Here is a 10,166-nt window from a genome sequence, read left to right as displayed (position 1 = left end):
CACCTAATTAACCTATTAACACCTCAGCCGCCAACCCCCCACAACACAAAGTATCTAATTAACATATTAGCCCATAAATTGGCATCCCCCCACAACACAAAGTATTACATTAAAAACTAAACCCCATAACCTAACACCCCCTAACTTAAACCCAATTAAATACACTGAAATAAAATTTAAAAGATCCTAACTACATTAAAAATGAAAAAATGTTAAAAAATAAATAAATAATAATTTACATAAAACCCTAACATTACATTAAAAAAAAAACTACCATTACAGAAAATAAAAAAACTAACGTCTAGATTACGAGTTTTGCGTTAGAGGAGTTTTGTCTCACCGCTCACTTACATACAACGCTGGTATTACGAGTTTTCAGAAACCCGTCGTTAAAAGACAAGAAGTGAGCATTGAGCAAAATTTTGCTCATTACCGCTCTCCATAGGAATCAATGGGGAGAGCCAGCTGAAAAAAAGTCTAACACCTGTAAAAAAGCAGCGTAAAACTCAGTAACGCAACCCCATTGATTCCTATGGGGAAATAAAAGTTATGTCTACACCTAACACCCTAACATGAACTCTGAGTCTAAACACCCCCAATCTTACACTTATTAACCCCTAATATGCTGCCCCCGACATCACCGACACCTACATTATATTATTAACCCCTAATCTGCCGCTCCGGACACCACCGCCACCTACATTATACTTATTAACCCCTAATCTGTGGCCCCAACATCGCCGACACCTACATTATATTTATTAAACCCTAATCTGCCTTCCCCAATGTTGCCGCCACCTACCTACATTTATTAACCCCTAATCTGCCGCCCCCAACGTCGCCGCCACTATAATAAACATATTAACCCCTAAACCGCCGCAATCCCGCTTCGCAAACATTAGTTAAATATTATTAACCCCTAATCTACCATCCCTAACATCACCGCCACCTACCTACATTTATTAACGCCTAATCTGCCGCCCCCAGTGTTGTATTTATTTTAACTAGGTAGAATAGTTATTAAATAGTTATTAATTATTTAATAACTACCTAGCCAAAATAAAGACTTATTTACCTGTAAAATAAAACCTAACCTAAGTTACACTAACACCTAACACTACAATATAATTAAATAAATTAACTAAATTAAATACAATTACCTACATTAAATTAAATTAGCTAAAGTAGAAAAACAAACAAACACTAAATTACTGAAAATAATAAACAAATTGCAGATATTTAAACTAATTAAACCTAATCTAATAGCCCTATTAAAATAAAAAAGCCCCCCAAAAATAAAAAAAAAACCTAGCCTAAACTAAACTACCAATAGCCCTTAAAAGGGCCTTTTGCGGGGCATTGCCCCAAAGTAATCAGCTCTTTTACCTGTAAAAAAAAAATACAAACTACCCCCCCAACAGTAAAACCCACCACCCACACAACCAGCCCCCCAAATAAAATACTAGCTAAAAAAACCTAAGCTCCTCATTGCCCTGAAAAGGGCATTTGGATGGGCATTGCCCTTAAAAGGGCAGTTAGCTCTATTGCAGCCCAAAGTCCCTAACCTAAAAATAAAACCCACCCAATACACCCTTAAAAAAACCTAACACTAACCCCTTGAACATCGACTTACTGGGAGACGTCTTCATCCAAGCCGTGGCCGAAGTCCTCAACAAAGTTGGGAGAAGTCTTCATCCAAGCCGGGTGAAGTGGTCCTCAAGATGGGCAGAAGTCTTAATCTAGACGGCATCTTCTATCTTCATCCAGCCGGTGCGGAGCGGTTCCATCTTCAAGACATCCGACGCGGAGCATCCTCTTCTTCTGGCGACTAAAGCTGAATGAAGGTAGCTTTAAGTGACATCATCCAAGATGGCGACTCTTAGATTTCGATTGGCTGATAGAATTCTATCAGCCAATCGGAATTAAGGTAGAAAAAATCTTATTGGCTGATGCAATCCGCGAATAGGATTGAAGTTCAATCCTATTGGCTGATCCAATCAATATCTGTTATTTGTTTATTATTTTCAGTAATTTAGTGTTGTTTTTTTGTACTTTAGCTAATTTAATTTAATTTAGGTAATTGTATTTAATTTAGTTAATTTATTTAATTATATTGTAGTGTTAGGTGTTAGTGTAACTTAGGATAGGTTTTATTTTACAGGTAAATTTGTCTTTATTTTAGCTAGGTAGGTATTAAATAGTTAATAACTATTTTATAACTATTCTACCTAGTTAAAATAAATACAAACTTGCCTGTAAAATAAAAATAAACCCTAAGATAGCTACAATGTAATTATTATTTATATTGTAGCTATCTTAGGGTTTATTTTATAGGTAAGTATTTAGTTTTAAATAGGAATAATTTAGTTAATTATAGTAATTTTATTTAGATTTATTTAAATTATATTTCAGTTAGTGGGTGTTAGGTCTAGGGTTAGACTTAGGTTTAGGGGTTAATACATTTAATATAGTGGTGGCGACGTTGGGGGCGGCAGATTAGGGATTAATAAATGTAGGTAGGTTGCAGCGACATTGGGGAAGGCAGATTAGGGGTTAATAAATATAATGTAGGTGTCGGCGGTGTCCGGAGTGGTAGATTAGGGGTTACATTTTTATTATAGTGTTTGCGATGCGGGAGGGCCTCGGTTTAGGGGTTAATAGGTAGTTTGTGGGTGTTAGTGTACTTTTTAGCACTTTAGTTATGAGTTTTATGTTAGGGCGTTGTACCATAAAACTCTTAACTACTGACTTTTAAATGCGTTAGGACAGGAGAGGGTGTATCGCTCACTTTTTGGCCTCCCAGGACAGACTCGTAATACCGGCGCTATGGAAGTCCCATAGAAAAAAGACTTTACAAAGTTTACGTACGTCGTTTTGAGGTAAGGCCAAAGAAGTGTGCGGTGCCCCTAAACCTTCAAGACTCGTAATACCAGCGGGCGTAAAAAAGCAGTGTTAGGACCTCTTAACACTGCTTTTTTACCCTAATGCACAACTTGTAATCTAGCCGTAAATTACCACAAAAAAAACCTAACATTACACAAAATAACAAACAAAATAATCCAAAATAAAAAAAAGCTATTCCTATTTTAATACCTCCATTAAAAAAAAATCCTTATCTATCAACAAAACCTTACCAAAAAAATCTACCCTGTGCCTCAAAAAGGGCATTTGTATGGGCATTCAGCTCTTTTACAGCCCATAAAAAAAGCCCTAATGTAAAAAAAAACAGGCGGAGCGGCTCTCATCCTATTGGCTGATTTGAATTTCGTAGGAATGCAAGAGTACCCCTATATAAAAGGGTTACCTTGCATTCAATCTTCAGTGTGCGGAGGAAGATTGCAAGAAGAGGACCTCCGTGTCGCTGATGGCCTCCGCCAACCGCTCTGCCTCCACACCTCCGCCATCAAGATGAAAGATGGAGCCGCCTGGATGAACTTCTTTTGCTGCTGGGATGAAGATGTTTTGCCAGACTTCGTCAATGGTGAGTACCGATTTTGGGGTTAGTCTGGTTTTTTTTGGGGTGTTTTTTTTAAGATTATTTTATTTTTATTTTTCATGGGCTGCAAAAGAGCTGAATGTCCTTTTAAAAGCAATGCCCATACAAATGCCCTTTTCAGGGCAATGTTTTTTTTTTTAGTTAGGTTTTTTTACTTTGGGGGGTGTGGGGTTGTAATGTTAGGGGGTACTTTGTTTATTTTCTTTGCAAAAGAGCTGTTAACTTTAGGGCAATGTCCTACAAAAGTCCATTTTAAGGGCTACTGGTAGTTTATTGATAGATTAGGGTTTTTTATTTTAGGTTGTTTTTTTACGGGGGGTATTAGAATAGGAATAACTTTTTTATTTTAAATAATTTAATTTGTTATTTTCTGTAATGTTAGTTTATTTATTTTGTGTAATGTTAGTTTATTTATTTTGTGTAATGTTAGTTTATTTATTTTGTGTAATGTTAGTTTATTTATTTTGTGTAATGTTAGTTTATTTATTTTGTGTAATGTTAGTTTATTTATTTTGTGTAATGTTAGTTTATTTATTTTGTGTAATGTTAGTTTATTTATTTTGTGTAATGTTAGTTTATTTTCAGTCATTTTTTTAAGTTTTTTATTCTTTTTTAATGTAGTTAGTATCTTTTTAATTTTATTTAAAGGTATTTTTTTTTTAAAACTTTATTTATATTCCAGATCCATTCCTACATGGAAGTTTCAGTTGACAGAAGTTACATTTTTACATTTGTTTGATACAGTTGTGAAGGTAACAACATTCTTCCCATCCAAAAGGATAGGGAAGGTCCCTTCAAGTGAGGTAGTTCCACAGCAGGAAGTAAATCTGGTTCCATTTTTCTATTTTTGAAACATAACAAAACAAAACATAATATAAAAAACACAAAACAATAACCATAACATACATACCTCATACATCACAGCAGGGCATCTCCACTCCTGAGGGGGGGGGGGGGGTTAGGGATTGGTGGGACCCTGGCACCCCATCTCACTCAATGGGAGATGTGTCTACTCAGAGCGTATGAGATCAAGGGGAGGATAGTTAGGAAGGCGAGGAGCACCATCTACCATTCAAGTTTTCCTCTAGCATAAACGATGAATTCCGAAAGGGGTATAGTAACTTTTGTCTGATGCGTGGGGGGACATACATCAAATATGGTTCCCATTTATGTATGAAAGCTTTTATTCTTTTGTCGAGATCTCCCTGCACATCCGCTTGCTCCAGTAGAGCTTGACTATGTATTGCTTGTATTAATTTTGTAAAAGGAGGGGATTTACTGTCAGCCCAATATTGCATGACTAATCTCCTAGTAAGTAAAATTATCGAGTGTAAAAATTTCTGGGACTGTGGTGCAACTTCCAGGTCATGAAGAAAGATAATATTAGAAGGGGTTAGGGTTATCTCTTGTCGCAATACTTTCTGGAGCCAGTGTTTAACCCTTCCCCACAATCCCCTCAGTCTAGGGCAGTCCCATAGCATGTGAATAAGGTCTGGGGACGGGAAAGAACATTTATTACATTTGTCAACTGCCTGTGGGACCCATCTTAGTCTTAGGCTTGGAAGGACATATGCCTGGTGGATTAATTTGGTATGTGCTTCCCTTGAGTATGCTGAAAGAGTGGCCATTCTAACTTTCTGAAAGCTGGCTATTATTTCCTGAGAAGTAATCACAATGTCTCTCATCCCTTGCCACCGATTATGTATTGTTTGTAGGACAGGCTGCTCCAATTGCTGCGTAATCTCAGAGTAGATGCGAGTAATAGAGTGAGATCCCTGGTTTGCTATGCGAAATAACCTATCTATGCTGTTACTTGTAGTCGTAAGCTGCTTTTCTGTTATAAGAGCCCTAACATAATGTCTACACTGAAAATAGGCAAACCTTGTGTCAAGAGGAATAGCATAATTTTCCCTCAAAGTCTGGAAGGGGGTGAGTTCAAGCGTAAGAGGGTTAATTAACTGTGCTACAGATGTCAAGCCTACTGCCCCCCATCTCTGAAAGGCTCGGGTGGTGTAGCCGGGTATAAATTTAGGGTTCCCCTGTATTGGCAAATATTTGGTCACAGTATGGTCTATTTTCCAAAAGCGACACAGTTTGTGCCAGGCCCTGATCGGATCCCTAAACAGTATATTGTGTGAAATATGGTGTGGTAAGGCCTGAAGTGTGGAGTGTGGAAGGTAAGCTAGGTTCATCGGCGCTGCACTATCCATCTCTACCGCAGGGCTAAAGTAGTCAGATCTAGTTAGCCACCCCAAGACCAACTTGGCTAATGTCGCCCAGTTATACCATTGGATGTTTGGGAACATGAAACCCCCTGCTCCCAATGGCATAGACAGTTTAGGTATGCTGATTCTATGTTTCTTTTGATTCCATACAAATGATGCAAAAGTGGAGGAGATGGTTTGTATGTCTTTGTTGTGGAGCAGAAGAGGGAGCATTTGCAAGGGGTATAGTATTTTTGGTAGGATTATCATTTTCAATAGGTGAATTCTACCATGAAGGGAGAGGGGGAGACCTCTCCATCCCCGTATGATATTTTGCACATTAAGTATGACCTTTGGGATGTTAAGACGGTATATACGGGTCGGGTCGACATGGATATGAATACCTAAATATTTGAATGTGCCTGTTGTGATTTTAAGGTTTGTATTTTGCACCTTCCTCGTTTTTTAGCCAGGTCACTTCAGATTTGGTTTCATTTATTTTATACCCTGTGAAGGTGCCAAAGTTTACCATGATGTCTAATAGTCTAGGGACATTTAGAGCCGGGTTACTAATGTATAACAAGAGGTCATCTGCGAACAGGGAAATATGTAGGCGTCGCCCATGAACCTGAAGGCCCGCACAGTGTTGGCGTATATAACACGCCAGCGGTTCTATGGCCAGATCGAACAGAAGTGGGGACAATGGGCAGCCTTGCCTAGTACCTCTTTCTAAATGAAATGAGGGGGACAGACCGCCGTTTATGATAAGTGATGCCGAGGGCATTCAATATAGTTGCTGGATAACATCCAGGAACTGACCCGTTATGCCAAACCTAGCCAGGGAGGTATAGAGATGGTCCCACTCCACCCTGTCGAATGCTTTCTCCGCATCAACAGAGAGCAAACATGCATCTACCAGTGGTGATTTGGAGGGGTTAGCATGGGCTTGATGGTATTGTGCTATAACTGCAAGTGTTTTGCGCAAGTTGACCACTGAGGAGCGGTGTTTGACAAACCCTGTCTGGTCCGAATGGACCAGCGAAGGGAGTACGTCCGCCAACCGGTTTGCTAAAATTTTGGTGAACAATTTATAGTCCCCATTTAAGAGGGAAATCGGTCTATATGACTCCGGCAGGGTAGGGTCCCTATCTGGCTTTGGAAGAACACATATGGTGGCGTCCATAAATCTGGGGTCTGGGATTGAGTTCCCCTCTAGGTATTCTGAGAATAATTTTGCCAAAACAGGTGCTATATTTGCTTGTAAGATTTTATAGTATTCTGCGGGAAGACCATCAGGCCCTGACGCCTTTCCTAATTTGGCATTTTTTATGGCATTCGTGACCTCCTGTATTTGTATTGGGGCACTAAGGGTGGATAATTGCTCCTGTTGTAGAGCAGGGATGTCAACTTCTTTCCAGAACTGATTCTTATGGTGTTCTGAAATGTCTTGTTTAGAGTATAATTTAGTGTAGTATGTTACAAATTCTCGCATAATTGAGGGGGTATCTGTGCATAGACCGTTTGCTATTGCTGGGATGTTAGCTCGGGGGGGTGACAATTTTGACCATATTTGCCATAATTTTCCCGGCTTTGTTTCCGAATCTGTAGAATTTACCTTGACGGTGAATGGTGTGAATATTATCCACCATTTGAATATGGGTGTCTCTCTCTTTTTTTAATGCGTAATAGCGCTGTCTAGTCTGGTCAGTAGGGTGGTGTAGGTAAGCATTATATGCCTCCGATAGCTCTCCCAGCAATTGATTTGTCACTTTCTTGGCCAGAGTTTTGTGGTGCGATGTATAAGCTGTGACCCTCCCTCTCAACACCGCCTTTGAAGCATGCCAAAAAAGATCTACATTGCTGTGATGTTGTGTGTTATCTGTGTTATACTCTATCCAGTAAGAGATCAACTGCTGGCGAAAATCTACATTGTTATAGAGATGTGTGGGGAATCTCCATGTTCTCTGTAAGCTTTCTGGGGGGGGAAAATCAAGCAGGAGTGAGATGGGGGCATGGTCTGAGATGGTAATGGGATGTATTTTACTCAGTGAGATGGTAGGAGTGAGGTCTGGAGTCGTGAGAAAATAATCAATCCTAGACAGTGTGTGGTGTGATTTGGACATACACGTGTAATCTCTGAGGTCTGGGTTGCGCAATCTCCATAAGTCAACTAACCCCAACCCCTCTCTAAACCCCAAGGTTATATTAGTCTCACTTTTCTGTCTCTGGGAGCTAGATCCTGCAGTTAGGGAAGGTGCAGTCTCTGCAAATCTGTCAAGTGGGGAGAGTTGTGTCATGTTGAAATCCCCTCCGATAATTATTGGAAATTCGCTTCGTCTAGTTAAGTTCGTTTGCATCTGTTGCCAGAATTGAGGGGAGAGGTTATTTGGGCCATAGATGTTGCACAATAGATAAGTTCTGGAGGCTATATGCAGGTTTGTTATAATGTACCGGCCTTTCGCATCTATAGAGGTATTGGTGAACCTAACATCTAGTCCCTTTCTGACTAGTATCGCAACTCCCTTCTTTCTGCCTGTGGTTGGTGTGTTTATGACCTGTCCAACCCACCTTATTTTAAGTTTATTGTGTTCCTCTTCTGTTAAGTGGGTCTCTTGAAGGAGCGCAATGTCTGTCTGGATTGTGTTTAAGTGGTGTAAAATTTTGCTTCGCTTAGCGGGGGATGTAATTCCCCCAACATTCCAAGAAACTATGCTACAGCGCTGCGCCATAATATTAGTAAGTTATAGGGAGGAATGCGCCTAGGACTAATGTTCCCTGGGGTCTCACTATTAAAGGATGTTTCTCCAGGAGCAGGAAGGCCACTATAGTAGAACAAGTAAGTGTCAGAGTGTGTTGTAGGGTCCATGCAATAACATTGGGTGCCAGGGGACCGTACTTACAGTTAGGTGGGGAAGGAGAAGATCGGTTAACCCAGTAACAGGAATTCTGAGGTGTCGGGGGTTCCTGTTGTGTAAGCCCCTCAGAGTGGAGACGCACCCATCTTTGGAAATAAATACAAGAGTATTAATACAATAGGTATCATTAGCTTTGAGGGCCTAACACAATTACATAGCAGACAAACGTCTACAACAGTCATATATATCATTTGCATATAGGATTGAGAGCATAATCTCAGCTTTTTTTCCTTTATATTCAAGTATAGTTGCAAGCATTTCACAAGAGTCAGTATGTGAGATCGCAGGTGTTGCCACATAGAGGTAACAAACTGTAGGGGGGTCGTCTCACCCTTTCCCACGACTAAGGCATAATTCGTGAAGCAGCACAATCTCACAATGGCTGTTGAGAAACGCAAGGGTTCTAGTCTTCTAGAGACTAATTTGACATACATTTCACTAATACATGCCAGCTCACTAGGTGTAATCTTTTCATGTCTGGATTGGCCATTCACACAACATTCGATTGCCCCTGAAGTAGAATATAGAGTATGCTCTTGAGTTCTAGTAAATTTAAGCAAAAAGGTCTAGTATATGGTCTTGACATGGTTCTATTCCACAGGGGAACCCATTCACACTCAACATACATTCCCAGCAGCTTTAAACCTAAAGTAATAGTGATATTGATAAACTTTTTTCGTATGCCATGAGAGAGTATTTTCCTGTTTGGCCTGGTCTTAGGTGAACAACAATGAGGAGCTGATTCATTCACAGAATAATGTCTATAGATCATCAGTTGTAAATATAATAACAAGTAAAGAACAATATTGATCACTCTCATACATTCAAGCTTACACAACAAATAACCAAATGAAAACAGATAAATAATTGAAAACAGTGTCACCATGTGTCCATTGTCTCTGGCTATTTCTTGCCAACTGAACAAACCTGAGGGAGATATTAATCTCCATAATGCAGATACCAGATGCACTATTAAACATTGCATGAACTTTAGAGATAGTCCAATGTCGCTGAAGTTCCTTTCAGCGTCTTTTCTCACCGTAGAAGGTGACGAGTACATCCATTTTTCCATATGGACATAATAAAGTTAGAAAAAATATGGAAAGGCTTACAAAGAATTCAGCGGATAATATCCTGCCCCTCCCCGTCTAGGAAGTCCTGTAGATCCTTGGGGGTAGTGAAAAACTTTGGGCCCGCGGGTGTTTGCAGTCTCAGTTTAGCCGGATATAATAAAGAAGCCTGTCTCCCTTCTTTATGCAGGCGGGAGCATAGTGGGGCAAATTCTTTTCTGAGCTTAGTCACCTCCGCTGAGAAGTCTTGGAATATTAAAAGCTTTTTCCCCTCGAAAATCAAGTCCCCAGAATGTGCCCTGTATGCTCGTAATAGGGCCAATTTCTCTTGGTAATTCAAGCACTTGAAAATTACTTGGCGTGGACGAGAGTTCATGGTCTCAAGGCCTCTATCTGGGCCTATGCGATGGGCTCGTTCTACATCCAGGGGCAAATGATCCTGATTTATTTTTAGCAATTTAGGGATTGTAAGGGCTGTAAA

The sequence above is a fragment of the Bombina bombina genome, chromosome 1 (assembly GCF_027579735.1).
Source record: "Bombina bombina isolate aBomBom1 chromosome 1, aBomBom1.pri, whole genome shotgun sequence".
Taxonomy (NCBI): domain Eukaryota; kingdom Metazoa; phylum Chordata; class Amphibia; order Anura; family Bombinatoridae; genus Bombina; species Bombina bombina.
Note: the sequence above shows the minus strand (reverse complement) of the source record.